The sequence below is a fragment of the Eumetopias jubatus genome, unplaced genomic scaffold, assembly GCF_037043125.1.
Source record: "Eumetopias jubatus isolate StellerSeaLion01/CBP00866 unplaced genomic scaffold, mEumJub1_p1.0 scaffold_6, whole genome shotgun sequence".
NCBI classification, from domain to species: Eukaryota; Metazoa; Chordata; class Mammalia; order Carnivora; family Otariidae; genus Eumetopias; species Eumetopias jubatus.
In genome coordinates, this window is record NW_028274812.1 from 38,400,560 (window position 1) to 38,420,121 (window position 19,562).

At 38.4% G+C, this 19,562-nt stretch overlaps 1 non-coding gene across 1 annotated transcript; it reads left to right on the plus strand.

Moving 5' to 3' along the window:
• Window positions 1-19,085: 19,085 nt before the first annotated feature.
• On the plus strand, window positions 19,086-19,192 carry LOC114219561 (U6 spliceosomal RNA). The gene has a single exon (XR_003611408.1). It is a non-coding gene; the product is annotated as a U6 spliceosomal RNA (small nuclear RNA).
• The last annotated feature ends 370 nt before the right edge of the window (window positions 19,193-19,562 follow it).

Sequence of the window (19,562 nt, forward strand, 5' to 3'; positions counted from 1 at the left end):
CTATTTTTAATTTTTTTAAAAACCTCCATACTGTTCTCCAAAATTAAGAATACTCACTCTCACCACTTTTATTCAACATAGTATTGAAAATACTAGCTAGTGCAATTAGGCAAGAAAAAGAAATAAAACATCCAAATTGGAAAGGCAGAAGAAAAAGTATCACTGTTTGCAGACAACATGATTTTATATATAGAAAATCCTAAAAGACTCCACCAAAAAGCTATTTGAACTAATAAACAAATTCAGTAAAGTTGTAGAGTATAAAAGCAACATGCAAAAACTTGTTGCATTTCTGTATATCAATAACAAACTATCAGACAGAGAAATTAGGAAAACAACCTCATTTATAACTGCATAAAAAAAGAATAAAACACGTAGAAATAAATTTAACCAAGAAAGTGAAAGACCTGTACACTGAAAACCATAAGATGTTGATGAAAGAAACCAAAGACACAAGTAAATGGCAAGATATTCCTTGCTCATGGATTGGAAGAATTACTATTGTTAAAATGTCCATATTATCCAAAGCATTCTGCAGATTCAATGCAATCCCTAAGAAAATTCCAATGGCATTTTTCACAGAAATAGAACAAATAATCCTAAAATTTGTATGGAACCACAAAAGACCTTGAAAAGCCAAAGCAATATTAAGAAAGAACAAAACTGGAGGCATCATGCTCCCTGATTTCAAACTGTATTACAAAGCTATAGTAATTGAAACAGTATGGTATCGGCTTAAAAACAGATATATAAGCCAATGGAAGAGAATAGAGAACCCAGAAATAAACACACCCATGTATGGCCAATTAATTTGTGACAAAGGAGGCCAAGAATATACAATGGGGGAAGGACAATCTCTTCAATAAATGGTGTTGGGAAAACTGGAGGGCCACTGGAAAAAGAATGAAACTAGACCACCACCTTATACCATATACAAAAATTAACTCAAAATGGATTAATGACTTGAATGTGAAACCTGAAACCATAAAACTCACAGAATAAGACATAGGTAGTAAGCTCTATGACATCAGTCTTGGGGGATCTGACTCCAAAATCAAAGGTCACATCCTAAAATTGTCATCAAACTATTTAATCATTTTGAATACTCATTATATGCAGAAGTTAGTTCTAAAAATCTTTGTCTTTAAACCAGCCTCCTTGAAAGAAGATTTATTATCACATTTTAAACTTTATAATCTTAACAACAAAAGTGATACATGCTCATTATAACAAATCAGAGATATAAAGGAAAATAGTAATCCCCATTCTCTTCTCTCCCTTTAATCTCATCTTCATGAGCTAATAAAATATGGCACATCCATGCTAAAGAATAATAAACAGCTGTATGTATTAACCTGAAGGGATGCCCAAGATATATTTCAATTAAAAAGAAAAAGAAGGAAATTCTTCAAGTATTTAACACCAAGTTTCAAAATGAAGATGACAGTGATTCAGGCATAAAAAAAAATACAATAGTTACACTATTAGATATAACCTAACAAAAAAAAAATCCAGGAAATCAGATGTGAATTTCATCATCCCATTTTATCACCATAGGGAATACGATAATCCAAGACTAACATATTATTAAACCATTGTAAACTCTGCCTGAAAAAGAGCAACAATTTCACCATTTGTGACTTTCTCTGGAGTCATGCGATAGACACCTACATAGCAATGTCTGTGTTTCCCTGCTGAGTCATTCTTCTAGCCCTGTCACCTTCCTAATGTCATCACAGTGACTTGTCAGTACATAAGATGCACACTGATGAAAAATGCTGCATGCCAGGTTACAAAGAGAACCTTGTACAAAGACCATCACATAATGTGTCCACCAACAGTCATGAGATGTTTCCTTTTATCTGTATATTTTTATTATAATTAGTGTCTTCGATGTTCATGATGTTTTGATGTTCAGGAAAGAGGGAATGTTCTTCATAATGTGTAAAATAATGAGAATCAAGGTCATGACTGAAGAAAAGTTCTAGTGTGCACCATAAAGTTTAAACTTTATTTCACTTGGCAAATATTTATCGAGTGCCTCCACTCTGCCGTAAGAGATTTAGAAATGGGCACACTGGTCACCACCCCAAGGTGGCAAGAGACAAACCAGTAACCACATTTACACGGTGTGAGAGGAGCCATGATGGAGATGAATATAGCTTGCACTGGAAACCCAGATATTGGCCACCTATCCTACTTAAGATTGTCTAAAATACTTGTAGAATCACCACATACCACAAAGAAGCAGATACAGCTGAATATTAAGTTTGCTAAATAGCATCGAAAGCTCAATAATTATTAAGTCAAGTGGAAAGAGAATTGGGCAATAAATTACATAATAATGGAAAATCAAAGGGGTTTATACTTAAGCTCTTCATTTTGAAAAACCCAAAGACAGACTCACATATATTTATAGTGGAACCTTAAGATAATGCTCATTGGGAATAGGAAGAAACAAACTTTCTAACTTAGGCAATCAATTTATCAAATAAAACTCTTCATTGGTCACCATGCTATCCAAATCCATGTAAGAATAAGCCATCACACAATGAGGTTTAACTATATTTATACAATCCTAATAAACAAAAGTCACTGAAAATAAAAATCTTATCTTTTGATTTAATGTTTGTTGACAGGGAACAGAGTTCCATGAGACACAGCAATTACAGCTTAATTCAGCTTCAAAGATGAGCTATAAAACAAAAGAATCCCAGGGTATCTATAAAATAAAAGAATCCCAGGAAAGTTTTTTTAAATTGAAGATGTGTTAGCTTTAAGAACATCTGCATACTCCACTTAAAAGGAAATAGTAAACTTCATAAAATATTTCCATCAATGATTACTTTTAATCTAAAACCATGATAATCTATAAAAGCACAATTTTAAACCTTGAGCTTTTCTTTTTAAAAAAATTTGGTTTTCTCAGTTTTCCCCCACAGCAGAGTGGTATTTGCTGATTTTGCATTTGTTTGTATAACATAAGGGTTCTTTTTTTTTTTAAAGATTTTATTTATTTATTTGAGAGAGAGAGAGAATGAGAGATAGAGAGCACGAGAGGGAAGAGGGTCAGAGGGAGAAGCAGACTCCCCGCTGAGCAGGGAGCCCGATGTGGGACTCGATCCCGGGACTCCAGGATCATGACCTGAGCCGAAGGCGGTCGCTGAACCAACTGAGCCACCCAGGTGCCCCTAACATAAGGGTTCTTAAGTGGTTTGCTTAAATGAAATATTGCTACCTTCATTTAGTGTTTTCCTACAAAGGAATAAAAAATAGCTATTATTTTTTTTTCCTTAAGGGCATTTTGCAAATCTTCCAGTATATCATCACTTAGCACTCATCTACATACCAATAAATAACAGTTCCTTCTCTCTTTCCTTCCTTCCTTGGTCTCTCTCTTCCTTCAACAATATTGACCAATAACAATTACATGCTTATTGTGGCACTATCTACACAGATGCCAAGAGCAACTTTACAATTATGTCGCAACTATTCCATTAAAGGGGTTCATAAAACCCTGTAGTATTAAACTGCAAATATACATGTTAGGTTTAGAAAAATGAATACTTCTGATTCAGCATTGTTTAATAACTTCATCAGTAGGATGACTGAATATTGAATATAAGCCTGGGTAGCAACACCTCAGGGCCAAAACTGTTTTTACTGCCTTTGAGGATATGCTCTGAATTCCAAGTGATCATGGTAAATTGGGAATGTGGTCAGATGGACACTGATTAAAATCACAGAGAAAAATTGCATGCTAACTTAGAGGTAGAAAAAATATGTTATACAAATAAAATTATTGAGAATGACTTTTTATGTGAAAGAAGATGGAAAAATATCACCCAGTCTTGGACTCAGAGTGAATGCAAAATGACTGTTCTAGCAATGTGGCATAGTCACTTCTCAAAGTATGCATAATAGGCTCTAGAAGGTTAATTCTTGCTTGACTCTCATACAGTATTGCCAAAGTACACTACTCAGTTGGGATACACCCATTGAAAGAAACACTGAAGCTGAGAGCAAAATTCACAGATATGTCTGTATTTGTGATATTATTAAGTCTCCTAGAAAAGACAGACAAGTGGCCCCCAAGTCTATTCCCAGCATGACCCCAAACCACCATTCTCCACTTCCAATGAGGATAGACTCGAGGACACATGATGAGGAAAAGCAGATAAGTGAAGGAATAGCCAAGAAACAAAAGCTGCCTCTCTGGTCTGAGATCATAGCCTCATCTTATGGAAATATTGGCAGTGCTGTCCTTCCTAGAAATAGGGAGGAACAAAAACTAAAATACTGTCTTTAAAGAGCTAATTAATAAGTAAGCATCCTCTCAGGAATTGCAAAAGCAGAACTCTATTTCCTTTTTGACTGGAGCATATCTGTATATATGAATTATTTACATGTGACATAGAAGCTAATAAAGTATTATGAAGAACTTTAAGTGTTATTTATTTGCTTCTTTTATAACCTGCCTCACATCAGAAAGGATTGTAAGTGGCTCCCAATGATTCTGGGAAGATGGCAGTTGTAGAGGCATGGTACCTAAATATTCTTGAATCCCCTCAGAAGAACAGGAAGAGCAACTATGATAACAAACTCCGAAAACTGATGGGCAACGTGCGCAGCAAACTAGGTAACAAGAGAGTCCCCATGGGCTCCAACTAGGAGGAGCCAGAGCTCCTGTAGCTACAAGACCCACGCAGGACCATCCTTGGTGCAGGAGGAAGCAAAGGAAAGGCAGCAAGTCATCTGCCCCCCCGCCCCGTGAGAATGAAAGAACCCCAACAAGTTCTCACTGAAGGCCCCACAGCGGCTTAGCCTGGAGGGTTTCACCAAAGCACTCTTTCAGGACTTCCAGTGAGAAGAAATTGCTGGGATAAAATCTCCTTTGAACAGGCAGGGCCAATAGAAAGGAAAGAAAGAGAATGTCCAGATAAGTATTGTGAAAAGAACAGAAGAGGGAGCCCAAGAATCATGAAACTAGAAAAGATACCGCAAACTACCACCATCGCTCTAAAAATACTGGAAAACACTTTTCCTTAAAAATTATAGCATCAGAAAAATATCAGAGTTGAATCCCATACGAAGTTATGCAATGAGAGAGAGAGAGGAAGAGAGAGGAAGAGAAGAGAGCAGAACAAGATCCCTACAAATAATAAAAATCGTCAAAGAGACATGCCCACAAAAAGGTAAAAAGCTTAACCTCATATTTAGAAGTGATGGAAATGAAATGGACAAAATGATAGAAGAGAAAAGAATAACAAATTAGAATTAGGAAAAATGAAGTGATTGGAGAAAAGGGAAGTTTGAAAAGAAAGGTGACAGAAATTGTTAAAGAATAAGACGTAAAATAAAAATGCTATAATTTAAGACTAAGCTAGCAGGAATTCAGGAACAAGTAAACACAACAGATAATATCTTTGATGAATCAGATAACTCAACAAACTAGAAATAGAAGAAAACTTCCTCAACCTGATGAAGGGCATCTGAAAACTCACAGCTGAGATCATACTTAATAGTGAAATACTGAGTGGTTTTCCTCTAAAATGAGAAACAAGAGAAGGATTTCTGCTCTCACCATTTCTATTCAAGATTGTGCTGCGGGGTCTAGCCATGGCAAGTAGGCAAGAACATAAACTAAAAAGCATCCAGATGAGAAAGGCAGTAACACTACCTCTATTTGCAGATGGCATGATCTTATATACAGATATACAGATCTTATATACAGAAAATCCCAAAGAATCAATTTTACAACCATTAGAACTGAAAAAACAATTCACCAAGGTCACATGATATAAATCAATACACAGAAATCAATAGCATTTCTGTACATTTGCAAGGGACAATCTGAAAGTGAAATTAAGAAAACAATTGCAATTACAATAGCATGAAAAGAATTAAACACATAGGAATACATTTAACAAAAGAAGTCCAAATTATATACTCTGAAAACTACAAAACATTAATGTAAGAAATCAAGGAATACAGAAATCAAAATCAAAATCTGGCTTCTTTGCACAAATTTACAAGCTAATTCTAAAATCCATATGGAAATTCAAGGAGCCCAGAATGGAAACAATAAAAAAATAAAAATGAAAAAGACCCTGAAAAAGAAGAACTCATATTTTTTTATTCAAAACTTTCCAGAAAGCTACAATAATCATAGCAGCATGAAAATGGCATAAGAATATATAATCATAATACAGAGCAATAGAATAGAATAGTCCAGAAATAAACCCTCCCAAGTGAAATAAGTCAATCAGAGAAATACAATTATTATATGATCTCACTCATATGTGGAATTTAAGAAACAAAACAGAGGATCATAGGGAAAGAGAGGAAAAAATAAAACAAGATGAAATCAGAGAGGGAGACAAACCATGAGACTCTTTTTTTTTTTTTTAAGATTTTATTTATTTATTTGAGAGAGAGAGAGAAAGTGAGAGAGAGCATGAGAGGGGAGAGGGTCCGAGGGAGAAGCAGCCTCCCCAGTGAGCAGGGAGCCCGATGTGGGACTCGATCCCGGGACTCCAGGATCATGACCTGAGCCGAAGGCAGTCGCTTAACCAACTGAGCCACCCAGGTGCCCAAACCATGAGACTCTTAATCATAGGAAACAAACTGAGGGTTGCTGGAGGGGAATGAGTTGGGGGCATGGGGTAACTGGGTGATGGACATTAAGGAGGACACGTGATGTAATGAGCACTAGGTATTATATAAGACTGATGAATCACTGACCTCTACTCTGAAACTAATAATACATTATATGTTGATTAACTGAATTTAAATTTAAAAAAATTAAAAAAGGAAAAGAAATAAACCCTGCCATTCACAGTCAATTGATTTTCAATCAGATACCAAGACAATTTAAGGGTGGAAAGAATAGGTTTTTCAACAAGTGATATTGGGACAGAGAGTTATCTATACTGCAAAAGAATAAAGTTGGACCCCTCCCTCACCTAATATACAAAAATTAACTCAAAATTGATCAGAGATTTATATGTAAGAGCTAGTGTTATAAAATTCTTAGAAGAAAATATAGGCATAAATCTTGAAGACCCTGTATTAGATAATGGTTTCTTAGCTATGATGTCAAAAACACAAATATCAAAAGAAAAACAGATAAATTCAACTTCATCAAAATTAAAATCTTTTGTGCTTCAAAGGACATGATCAAGAAAGTGAAAAGACAACCCACAGAATAAAAGATAATTTTCAAATCATATATCTGATAAGGGACTTGTATCTAGAATATATAAAGAATTTTGCCAACTCAACACAAAAAGACAAACAGTTAAAAAAATGGGCAAAGGATCTGAATATGCATTTTTCTAAAGAAGACATACAATAGCAAAAAAAAAAAAAACCACACATGAAAAGATGCTCAAAATCATTAGCAAGCAAGGAAATGAAAATCAAAACCACAATGACAATACCACTTTATAACCTACAAGGATTGCTATAATCGCAAAGATAATGAAAGTGTAAATGAGGATGTAGGGAAACTGGAATCCTCATTCACTAATGATGGGAATGTAAAATGGTGCAGTTACTTTGGAATACAGTTGGACAACTTCTCCAAAGGTTTTACAGATTTACCATATGACCAGCAATTCTACTCCTAGGTTTATACCCCAGAATAATGAAACTACATGTCTACACAAAAACTACTACACAAATGTTTGTAGCAACATTATACATAATAGACAAAAATGGAGTCAACCCAAATGTTCATCTATTGATGAATGAATGGATCAGTAAAATGTGGTATATCCAATGGAATATTATTCAGCAATAAAAACAAACGAATAACTGATACACATTACAACATGGAAGAACCTTGAAAATATTATGCTAAGTGAAAGAAGCCAGTGTCAAAACACCATATGTTTTATGATTCCATTTACATGATATGGCCATAATAAGCAAATCTATAGAAACAGAGAATAGATTAGTGGTTGCCTAGGGGCTGGGTGGGTTGGGGGGGCTTAAGGAAATTGGGGGTGACTGCTAATGTGTATGGGGTTTCTTTTTGGGTGATGAAATGTCCCAAAATTGATGGTGATGATGATGGCACAACTCCACAGATACATTTTAAAAACCATTGAATTTACACTTTAAACAGGTGAATTGTATGGTATAAGAATTATATATCAATAAAACCATTATAAAATGTATTTTTAAGAGAACTGGATATAAAAAGTTATTTTAAAATTCAAAAATAAATGATAGGATAAAAGAGACTCATGAAAATATAATAGATATGGAAGACAGGCAGGTAGAAGCCCCCAAAGGGGGAAAAAATCAAGTAATGGGATAGGACAAATGCTAAAATCTGTAATTCAAGATGGGCTTCCTGAGAAAAAGAAACTTGAATCTTTATACTGAATCATCAGCATTGATAATTACTATTACTTAAAGAAAAAATATCTGAGTGGAGATTATGGATGGGGATGGAGATGGATGAGATTCAGAAGGAACAGGTAAGGGCCTCCCTGAAGGTGAGTAATATTCTGTCTCCAAAGCTTGGTCATAGAACTACAGATGTTTGTGCTTCTGTTCATCTTTACACCTCTCAAACGTGTTAGAAATATTCTATCGTATGTTCGATATTTAGTAAAAGCAACTAAATTGACTAGTACCATATGGCAGGATCTAATAAGTGCCTCATGAAGAACATAGACAAAGTGAGGAAAATTACCCTGCAATGAGGGTGTGAGCTTTTAAGTTGAGTCTAACGATATCTAACAACTGTGGAGCTCTTACATACACCAGGCATGATTTAAAATACTTTACATTCATTAATTAATTTGATCCTGTGAACCACCCTTAGAGGTAGACACTATTATTTCCCTCTTTGGCAGATGAGGAACCTAAGGCACAAGGTTCAGTAACTTGTTTAAAGTTTACACAGTGAGTCAGTGGCAGAGCTGGTATTTGAACCCAGATGGCCTGGCTTCAGGGTCCATAACCTTAATTTACAAGGCTCCACTCTCTGTGGGTCTGCTTCGGCAGGGGTGGCCATGGTGGTATAGAATAGTTGGTAGTCAGGCCAGCTATTCACAAGGACAAGAGGGGGAAGGGCAGGCAACTTTTTGAGATTAGTCAGAAGGCTAAATTGGGGTCAGATCCAGAAATACCTTGAATGCCATGCAAATCGTTATTATCTGATATCTGGTCTTTACCTTAATCAGTGGCAGGTATTAAACATTTTTAAGCAAGCAAAGAAGAAGCTATAAGTCATGTTTAAGAAATAATAAGCTAGACTGGAAAGTTGAGGAAAGAACCGAATGAAGACAGAAGATCTATTTGGAGATGGGATGAATTTAAAGGGGGTGACTTTGAGCCAGGAACCAGAATCCTCAAGTACTATTTTTGACCACAGTGCTGAGCCATTCCCAAGGGAAATTGTGTGCAGGAGACCAAGCCCAGCAAAAGCGTGTCCTTTAATATTTTGGAGTCTTGATTCCTGACAAATGATGTCTCCTGCTTGAAGCCTGGTGAATGGATTGTGTGGAGAACTCTGTCTTCTTGACTACAGGCAGGACAAGAGCTTAGACCAAAAAGTGCCATGAAGTCCCATAATTCTTGGCCCTCAACAGCCCACCACCCTTATCGTGAGGCAAGAGTCGTCTGAGAGGGGGAGCACGGAGAGGTGAGAGCAAGAAAGCCCAGGGCATCTCTTGAGCTGGTGTAACACACGCCCGCATGCTACAAGTCCACCCCTCCTACTGCTCCTCACACATCACAGGGCTCGGGTAGAGACAGGCTTCCGGCCATACCTGCAGGCAGCAAACACTCCTGCAACCGGCAAGCCTAAGTGATCTAAACCCCAGCTGTGGTGGTGGATATGGGAACAGAAAAAAAGGATTTGCCATGAATTCACAACAACTGACAGGTCATGAGATAAAGGGATGGAACAATTAAACATGAGAGTTTTGAGCCAAAACAGCGACAATGGTGGTACTGAGAGAACCATGGGAACCAGAAAGAGACGCTTGCTCAGAATAGACAATCATTCTCCTTCGCTTTCTGAAGCATCACAGAATAGCGAAACTCAGGAAATTTAAATGAAATTTTATATTCCTTCTGCTCTGCCTTGAAGGCTTCAGTGAAGGCTAAAAACTCTATATGTAAGTTCTCCTTCAGGTTCATGGTTTTCTGTATTTAGAGAGAGACTTTTTTTAAGGGCATGTACAGTACAATCTACTCATATTCCTTTTTATGAGGTATAACAGAAAATGATATGGGTTTGTTAATAAAAATAAGTTTCGGGGCACCTGGGTGGCACAGTCAGTTGAGCGTCTGACTTCAGCTCAGGTCATGATCTCAGGGTCCTGGAATCGAGCCCTTCATTGGGCTCCCTGCACAGTGGGGAGTCTGCTTGCCCATCTCCCTCTCTCCTCATGTGTGCTCTCTCTCTTTCTCTCTCTCAAATGAATATATAAAATCTTTAAAAAAATAAAAATAAGTTTCTATTTCTTGAGTACTTATTTGTCCCAGGTATTATGCTAAGCATTTTATACACTACTGTAATAAAGCTTCACAATAGCACTATGAAGGGTATTATTATCGTTATTTTGCTGATTAGGAAATTTAGGCACTAAGGAATTTAAAAAGTTAAGAAACTTATTCCAAAGTACATGGCTAGTAAATGGTCAATCCAAGCTTCATAGACTGGGGTCTAACTTCGACATGTCTTATCCATGGTTACAAATGGTGTTCATACTGGCTCTGATTTCATTTTTGTAGCATCTAGCATTTTCCTGCCACAAGTTTTGCTCGTGTGGACACTACAAAATTAACATTTCTTTTAACTAGATCCTAATTCACTGGTTATTTCACTGAATTGCTAATTGGTTTACTCAGCACCCCAAATCCCTTCTTTATTTGTTAAAGCATGAAGTTGATTGAACACCTACCATGTGCAGAGCACATCAATCTACCGGACAAACCGAACACAGAAACTTTCCTTCCATGTCCATAGTTCATCATTTGTGGAGAGATATGCCTTGAGAAATAATGTACAGCATTCCAGAACCATGCAGGACGTCATTACACAGAATACCAGTTAGTCTGGGACTAGAGTAAAGAATTCTATTCTGGAGTCACCTATTTGAGTCCAGCTTGGAGAAAAGGCTCTACCTAATATGCAAAATAATAGCAATAACTGGGATGATAATCTAATGTAAATTATTTTCCACTGCCAATTTTTCTAAAGAGACTAAGTCAGTAACTTTAAAAACTTAAATAAAAAAAAAAAAACTGGGGCGCCTCGGTGGCTCAGTCGTTAAGCATCTGCCTTTGGCTCAGGTCATGATCCCAGGGTCCTGGGTTTGAGTCCCGTATCAGGTTCCCTGCTCAGCAGGAAGTCTGCTTCTCCCTCTCCCACTCCCCCTGCTTGTGTTCCTTCTCTCGCTGTGTCACTCTCCGTCAAATAAATAAATAAAATCTTTAAAAAAACCCAACTATACCTCAATAGATACAAACCAAAAGACAAATAATTGAGATCATTTTTCAGAATCAGTCCAATAAAACAGCTATTTTTCATTGAATCATTCAGATGCTTCCTGTTCCAAAATGTTATCTGGGGCTGAGCAAGTTGTTCATTGCTTCAGTGATCTGTTTTGCTTTAGCAGTGGAGACTTAGATTGAGGAAAACATTACAGACTGAACGTTTAGAGAGGAAAGCCAGAAGGGAAACGTCACGGACCTGAGTCACCTCAGCCTGAAGCAGGGACAGTAACTCAGCAAGTCCTCAAGCACAGGATCGACTGATGACCCTCCTCCCTGCACACCGAGCCCTGCGTGGCCACGGGGCAGTGCCTGGTACACTGGGGCTACACAAACGAGTCTTGAGGCATGAACTCCTGATCCATAATAACAAGGTCCCTTCCCAACAGGTACAATGCAGGAAAGGGTAGCTCTCTTAGTGAGAGTTGTCTCTTGCGTGAAGTCTAAAAACCAAGCACAGGTTACCCCCACTATCTGTGAGTGGAGCGTCCCTATAAAAACCTTTGTAAGTTGAAATGGCATAAAGAGAAAAAGTCATTGCCACTAAGTTATATGGAAAAAATTTTAAAGTGTTCTCAGATCCAATAAATAACCTGTTTTAGGCTCTTCTGACACCTTTGGATGATTCTTGTGAATGGATGCACAAAATAAATCAAGATAAAGCACAGATGCTCCCAGACACAATTCAGAGCTTTGGCTGCTCGATGCTGAGATGCTGGGGAGGGAGCTCGGTGGCGGGGGGGGGGGGGGATGCGCTGCTCAGACTGTGCAGCTCCTGTGACAACTCACTGCAAAACAAACACTGAATGCTATTTTTGCTTTTCATTCTTTTTGCCTAAATGTGAAAATCCTCTTCCGATTTCTTTCAGTTATCGAAAATAGGTACTAAAGTAGGTCTTTTGTGAAAGCAAAGTGGCATACTGCAGACTTTGGATTCGTGGGGCGATACCTGTATTTAGAAGGGTTTAGAGTTAGGGATGATGTCTCTTGGGACATTTCTCAAAGAGGAGCCCGTTGTGCTCTCAGCGGCGACTTGAGTCGTAAGCTGCTGGTCCTTCATGAAAATTTGCCACAGTGATTTATCTACTCCCACCTACCCCATGCTCTGTGATCTCACATTCCTAAATCAGACACTAAAAAAGGATTTTAGACCTAAGTGGTGCTAAACTCAGAGCAAAGGAAAGAGGATAGTGACTTCCTAATGATCCTCAGTGTTTTTGTCTCCCAGTTTTAACAGCTTTATCTTAAAAATCACATCTCTTAATTATTCAAGATGAAAGTCGGGACACTTGGTAAGCCGCTTCACAAACGCTCAGCTCTCTGGCATTAAAAAAGTCAAACTGACGAGTAAATGACTTGCTTACGAATGCAGGGACTTAGAAGGGGACTCAAAAGCTCACATCTGCTTAGTCTCAAACCAAGTAATGCTTTAAAAACTCCCCGCATATTAAGTCACCGGGAGAAGGCCTCTTGTGACACTGCCCCATTTAAGGGAATCCATCATTATTGGAACTCACATCTCACTGTAACAGATCCTAATGCAGCCCTCAGCTTAGTCACACAGAGAAATACAGTATGTATTGAAATACAACCATTTTTTGCCTGTGTGGTAGAACACAGAAGCTATTTTGTTTCACAAGTATAACATGATGGTTTTTATGGGGGAAGTGAAGAATAATTTATCCAGTGGGGGAGGAATGTAATTAGCTTGAATACAGAGTTTTGGAATTGGGCCAGGACAAGAGCCAAGTTACTGATTAAAAAAAAAAAAAAGATTCTATTTTGGATTCCAAAAATTAAAATAGTCCTCTTATAGAAGCTTGTATTCTCATGGTCATTTTCCCTCTCTCTCTCTCTGTCTCTCAAAGCAGACAATATTACCTAATAAGATACTAAGGGAATATGTCAGAAATAACATTTGCTAAGCATCTACTGCGTGGTAGGCACTGTGTTAAGCATTTTCCATTTTCACAAGGACTCTGTGCTAGTCTGATGGCCAAGCTCCTTCCACCGCCCCCCTCCTGATGTCTGTCCTTTGACCCCCTCTGAGCCTACAAATGATCCCCTCAGTGGCATAATGCACTTTCAGAGGAAAGACCTGGCAAGAAACCCGAGCAGACTGGAATTAGGCTTGGGCTGTTGGGCAGAAAATTCTAGGGTCCCTGGGACCTGGATGATGGCCTAAAAGGCAGGATGGATGCAAGGAGCACAGGCTCCACAGGAATGTGCCCCTTGACCTTGCTTAGTCCTCAGTGCTGGCGTTGGCAGCCAGAAGCGGGACAGGGAGCCTGGTACAGAGATCCCCACGTACCATTCCACCTCCTGCCTTGGCCTAAGGCTAGCGCTATCAAACCGGGCCCAACTCCAAAGCTGAGGCTCTTAACCACTGGCCTAAATAGCTTCAGAGAACACGACAGGGGTTTGAAAATTGCTAGTTGAATGAATGCTTGCCTGAGAGACCCAATACCTGTCTTCTTGGAATTGAGTAGAAAAAGACTTGTAGATTGTCTATGAAACAAAATTGAACAAATGCTGGGCTTTAAAAGCAAAAGTAGTGTGATCATCACGTTTTCAAGCCCGTGACATTTGGTGAGACTTTTCATGAGGGGCACCTTGCAGCTCGGCTGTCAGTAAAGGTGGTTATTCCCTGGGGCACAGGTTCCAGCATGCTGGATGTGCTGGATTGTTCTATCACTGTGCGGGACTCAGCATTCCCTCCATGATGAGCCATCTCAAACAAGCTCAGAGGCAATACTGGGGTCACAGGAGAATAACCCCAGGTTATGTTGCTTAACCTATTGTATATTTTTAGGGGTGGCTCAAGAAGTAAATAAAGGAAGTGAAAGTCAATCTAATCAGCATCAAAATTTGTCTCAGCAGGACTTCCTGGTAACATGTCAAGGTATCCATTCGTTCCTATTGTGTTTAAGTAAAACAACCCTCAAGCATAAAGGAGATGGACATTTAGAAGTTTTTGTAGTCTTTTTACAGAAGAAAGGTTTTTTTTTAACAAAATTTTTAATGATTACAAAATATGGCATGTGTTCTTTGGTAATAATTTTGAAAATATGGAAATGTAGAGTGAAAAATCAACCATAATCCTGCCAACTGAGACAATGACCATTAGTGTTTTATTGCACTTTCGTATGCTAAGAACATTACCAGTTACTCAATTACAGCTTCTCTTTTCACCTAACATTCAGATAAGCACTCTCCCACATTATTAAGAATCTTTGGGGCGCCTGGGTGGCTCAATCATTAAGCATTTGCTTTTGGCTCACTTCATGATCCCAGGACCCTGGGATCGAGCCCCGCATCGGGCTGCCTGCTCAGTGGGAAGCCTGCTTCTCCCTCTCCCACTCCCCCTGCTTGTGTTCCCTCTCTTGCTGTCTCTCTCTCTCTGTGAAATAAATAAATAAATAAATAAATAAATAAAATCTTAAAAAAAAAGAATCTTTGGAAACATCAATTTTAATAGCTACATAGTATGTCATCATGTAGCTTTACTTAGGGTTAACAATTTACTTACGAAGTAACTCTATTGTTCTCATTTTGTTTGGGGACTTCATTTCTTCCTGTTCTTTGTTTTTGCTTTGATCAATAATACCGTATTTATTTTCTTATTTGCCTTCAGTATAATATTATGCATACATGATTATAATATATAAACACATAAATATATTTTAAGAAGTAGGATAACTGAATCAAAGGGACAGAGTACTACTAAGTTTCTCCTAAATTGCTTTCTAAAACTGTGGATCCAGTTTAAACACCATATTTTCATTTCACCTCTACCACCATCATGGAGCACTGTCATTTGAATATTTCATACCAGGTAAGTAAACATGGAATCCCATTACTGTAATCTGTACTTATTTTTAAAAAGTCAATTTAAATAAATAAAATTATGCCACATTTACCATTGAAATGTATTAAAAAATCAGGTTAAAAATGCTTCCTTTCAATCACTAAGAAATACATGATAAAGAACTCTGAATTTACACTGCTCTTAGACATCTTACTTTACTTATTGCTATTTTTAAAATCAGAGTTGGCGATGTCCTTGGCTTGGTGTACAGAAAGAGCGAGCGGCCTTTGGGGTGCATATTCAAAACGTGAAATTGAGTTAAAATGATTCCATTGTCTGCCTGAAAACCATATTCTTATACCCCCAAATTCAATTTCTTAAGAATCATAGTGGCTCTTACTGCTAGCTTCTTAACTTAGAAGCTTATCTCAATTTATCTTTTTTACACTTATGACATTTTATTTTTGTCACACTTCCCATTCTCCATATTACTGCATGCCATATGCTTATTTTTCAAAACTCAAACCTAATTTTTTTTGGTAGGCATCAATGAGGATTATGCATTTCCATTCAAGCTAACTCTGTTTAAAAACAAACAAACAAAAAAGAAAAAGGAAACAGGTATGAAGATTACCAGCCTGGAGGGAGTCTCACTTGCTAGAAAAGCCTCTACACACCAACTTCAGCAGGATGTGGGATTTTTGCCACTGACTTTTTTCCATTCATGGTCTCACTTGTGAACAGTAGAAGTGAAGGGAGCTGGTTGGTGGTCTGCGCCTGTCCGGTCAATGCTGGGAAACTGTCAGGATTACAATGCTCCTTTGTTGGCTGGCTTGGCAGCAATGCCAAGAGCTGAATGGGCCACAGAGACTGAACTAGTTATGACGACTGCTTGGTCCTCTCAAATGACCAGAGGCCCTCCCACCTCTTTGCCTGGCCACCCTGGGATGACAGCATGGATGTGGAGATGCTCCGATTCCTCCCACTGATACTGTGTAGCAAGTTGGCTAATGGAAAATTCTGACTTCCTGACAATCTCTAAACCAGTAAGAGTTCCAGTCTCACTTGAAACTTACAAAAAGAAAAGCAGATCAACAAGATAACAAATAAAACATGAAAATGGTATGGTATAATGATGTGTTAATCTCTCTCACTGAAATTGTGTGGTGATTGCTGGCCATGGAGAGTAAAGGGAAAAAAAAAAAAAAACCCAGAACAAAACCGAAAAAGAAGCTCCCCAGGATGATATTCATGGGGAAAAAAATCTGATCTGACCACTTTAGGTCATCATGATTTTTTCAGGTTTATTTTTGTCATATCAAACTTCCCAGAGCCCCAGTTTTCAAATTTAGGAGCAATCCCCCAATAATACAAAGAAGAAAACTGAAGATTGTGAAGCAGGTAGGACAAAAAGATTACTAAACGAGAAGTGAGCTGTTTTTTAACAGCTTTCTGCTAACCCAGACTCCTGGTTTTATTTAAGAAGCCCACAGCCTTTGAAAATACACAGGGTCTTTTCAATAGCAAAAGATCAAATGATGTTAATCAGGCAGTGGGGTCTAATCCTTTAATGCAGCTGTCTCTTTACATTATAAACATTCCAGCTATATAAGCTGGAACGATTTTTATCTTAGCTTGTCTTTCCTTCCTCGTCTTGTCCTTGCCCCCTCTCTGTCTTTCCCTGCTTCTCTGTATCTCTTCTGTCTCTCAGTCTTAACTTCACCATGGTACAGAATATGTTTTCTTCTACCTGGTTTCTAACCCCTGTCAAGAAATAATCTTAGAAAGAAGGAAGACAAGAGAGTGAGGGAATTAACCTCTCTTGCTCTCCTCCATGTTCCCCACACTTCTGGTTGGTCACCGTAGACTATATTCTCTTGGAAAGACCACATCTACAAGGCACTGCACAAAGCTAGGGCTTCTCCCTGCTCATCACCTCTAGTCCTCCTCAGCTTTTGGTTTGGCCTGATGGATTCAGTTCCATTTTGCACAGAAGTGGATGCCTTTACAGCTGATTTCGACAGCTTTCTTTGAGCCGATCTTTTCTTCAAGAATACAATAATCATAGTTTGAAGAAATGATTATGGTGGGAAGAAAGATACATGATAGTTTTCTTCAGATATTTGATCTAACAACCCGTTGAAGGAGGACTGGACTTTTAGAGGAATATAGAACCATCAGAGCAGTGATTCTTAAATGGAGGTGTGGTGGTACGTAGAGTCACTTAGGGACCTCTTCAGGTTACAATCCCTGTCTCTGCTGAGATGCTGAGGATTACTAACCTAGAGGGAGACTCGCTTGCTAGAAAAGCATCTAAATTCAGCAGGTGTTGATTCTGTAGAGTGCAACTCTTGTCCACAGGAGTACGACCAATTTCTTAGGAACATTAGGATGGAAAATATTGAGATCCATCAAATTGGACTATAAATCCCACAGGATCAAATAAACTACATATAATGTTCTCATCGTTTTATTCCTAAGGCCTACCAGGGGTCTGACACGTGGAAGATGCTCCAAAATGCTCTTTAAAGTATTGTTTTGTTTTATGAATTAAAGAAATAACTTCAGGTAAGCAAATTTCATATTAATATAAGTAGAATAATCTAATAAGAAGCACTGTCCATGGTAGGTCATCATGAGAAGACAGTGAGTTCTCTGTCTTTGGAGGAATTCAAGCATAAACCAGGGATACTGGTAGATAGGCTAGATACTTGACCAGGCCTGGGAGGCTAACAGAGTGTCAGCCAACTTGGCTCCAAGGCCAAGGAAAAATTCCAACCCTTATTTCATGACCACCAAGAGATTAATTACTTGAATGGTATAAAAAGATGCATCCTGTCATATCATCAGTTCAAACCAGGGGACCAAATCTGTGTGCCTTGTTTTCTGGGAGTTCTGTGTTAAATTTGAACCACTGTTTATTAAATCCTAAGTTTTTAATTTCTATTTACAGTACTCCAGATTTTTTTTTTAACTAAGAATACCATTTGTACCTTTGAAAGTCTCCAAGACTTTGGTTTTCTTCTCTAGAGCACCGTATGAATGCTGATACCTAGAAGCCCAAAGCTGTGGCTTATAGGTCCTAAAAACCCAATCGCTTCTACCTGCAGAATCAAAAGCTAAGCCAACCTCACCTCTTTGTCGCACTAATTCAGAACCCAACTTTTTCAAAAAAGCTTAAGGCTGGCCCACAAGAGAACACAAACATTTCTGGAAACGTTGGAAGTTTTTATAGATTTCTCCCCCTTCCCCCACTCTCGCCCTTCTTCTTCTTTTTACCCTTTTCCTTCTTCTAATGCTGAATGAAGTTTGCCATCCAGGGGAATGTGGTGCCTTGATAATCACTTTTTGGATATCCATGCATTCCACATTCATTTATACGGAACATCTGCAGCCCATTAGAGGGATGTAATAAAGTGGCAAGTCTCCGGCCCCAGCCGCAGCTTATTGCGGCGATCTTCTGGTGAAGAGCGCCACCTCTCACCAGTAACCAGCGTGGCCGCTCGGTGAGCCCGAGTCCCGGGAGCCAGCCAGCACAGTGACCCTGTGGGTTCACTGGCATTTCCTTCTTGCACAGCAGTCGATTATTTTTTCTACCAACAATGGCAAAGTACCTGACACTGTACATCCATCCTGCCTCTGTTAGTGGAAGCATACGGGAGGTGGGTGCTCTGAAAATAAAACCTGAGTTTTCTGTGTCGATATTTTTTTTTTTTTTTTTACCATCTATGAATTCACCTTTAAAGAAGGGTAATGGGTGCTCGCTTGGGCAGCACATATACCAAAATTGGAGCGATACAGAGAAGATTAGCATCGCCCCCGCTCAAGGATGACACGCAGATTCGTGAAGCGCTCCATATTTTTATGAAGTGCCTGGAATTCTTCGATTAAAAGAATATATTCTCTTGGTTCTGCTATGGTCCAGACAGTGTTAACTTCTTTTTTCTATTGTGGGTTTTGATTCCCCTCCACCCCCAGAAATTGGTTTTATCTGATGTACCCAGGTCTTCAGTTTCTCAGTAAATGAAAAATCTCCATAAAAAAATAAATGAAAAATAACAGAGTAATGGAAAATTCGTAATCTACTTCTCAGTCTGGAACATTCTTAAAAATTCTGGATCTTCTGCTGAATAAAACAAATCGCCAAATTTTACTTGGGTTAAGAAATATTCTTTAACGTTATAGGGATCTTAGAGGTCCTCTGGTCCTTAGAGGTCCCCCTGTTAGAGGCGAG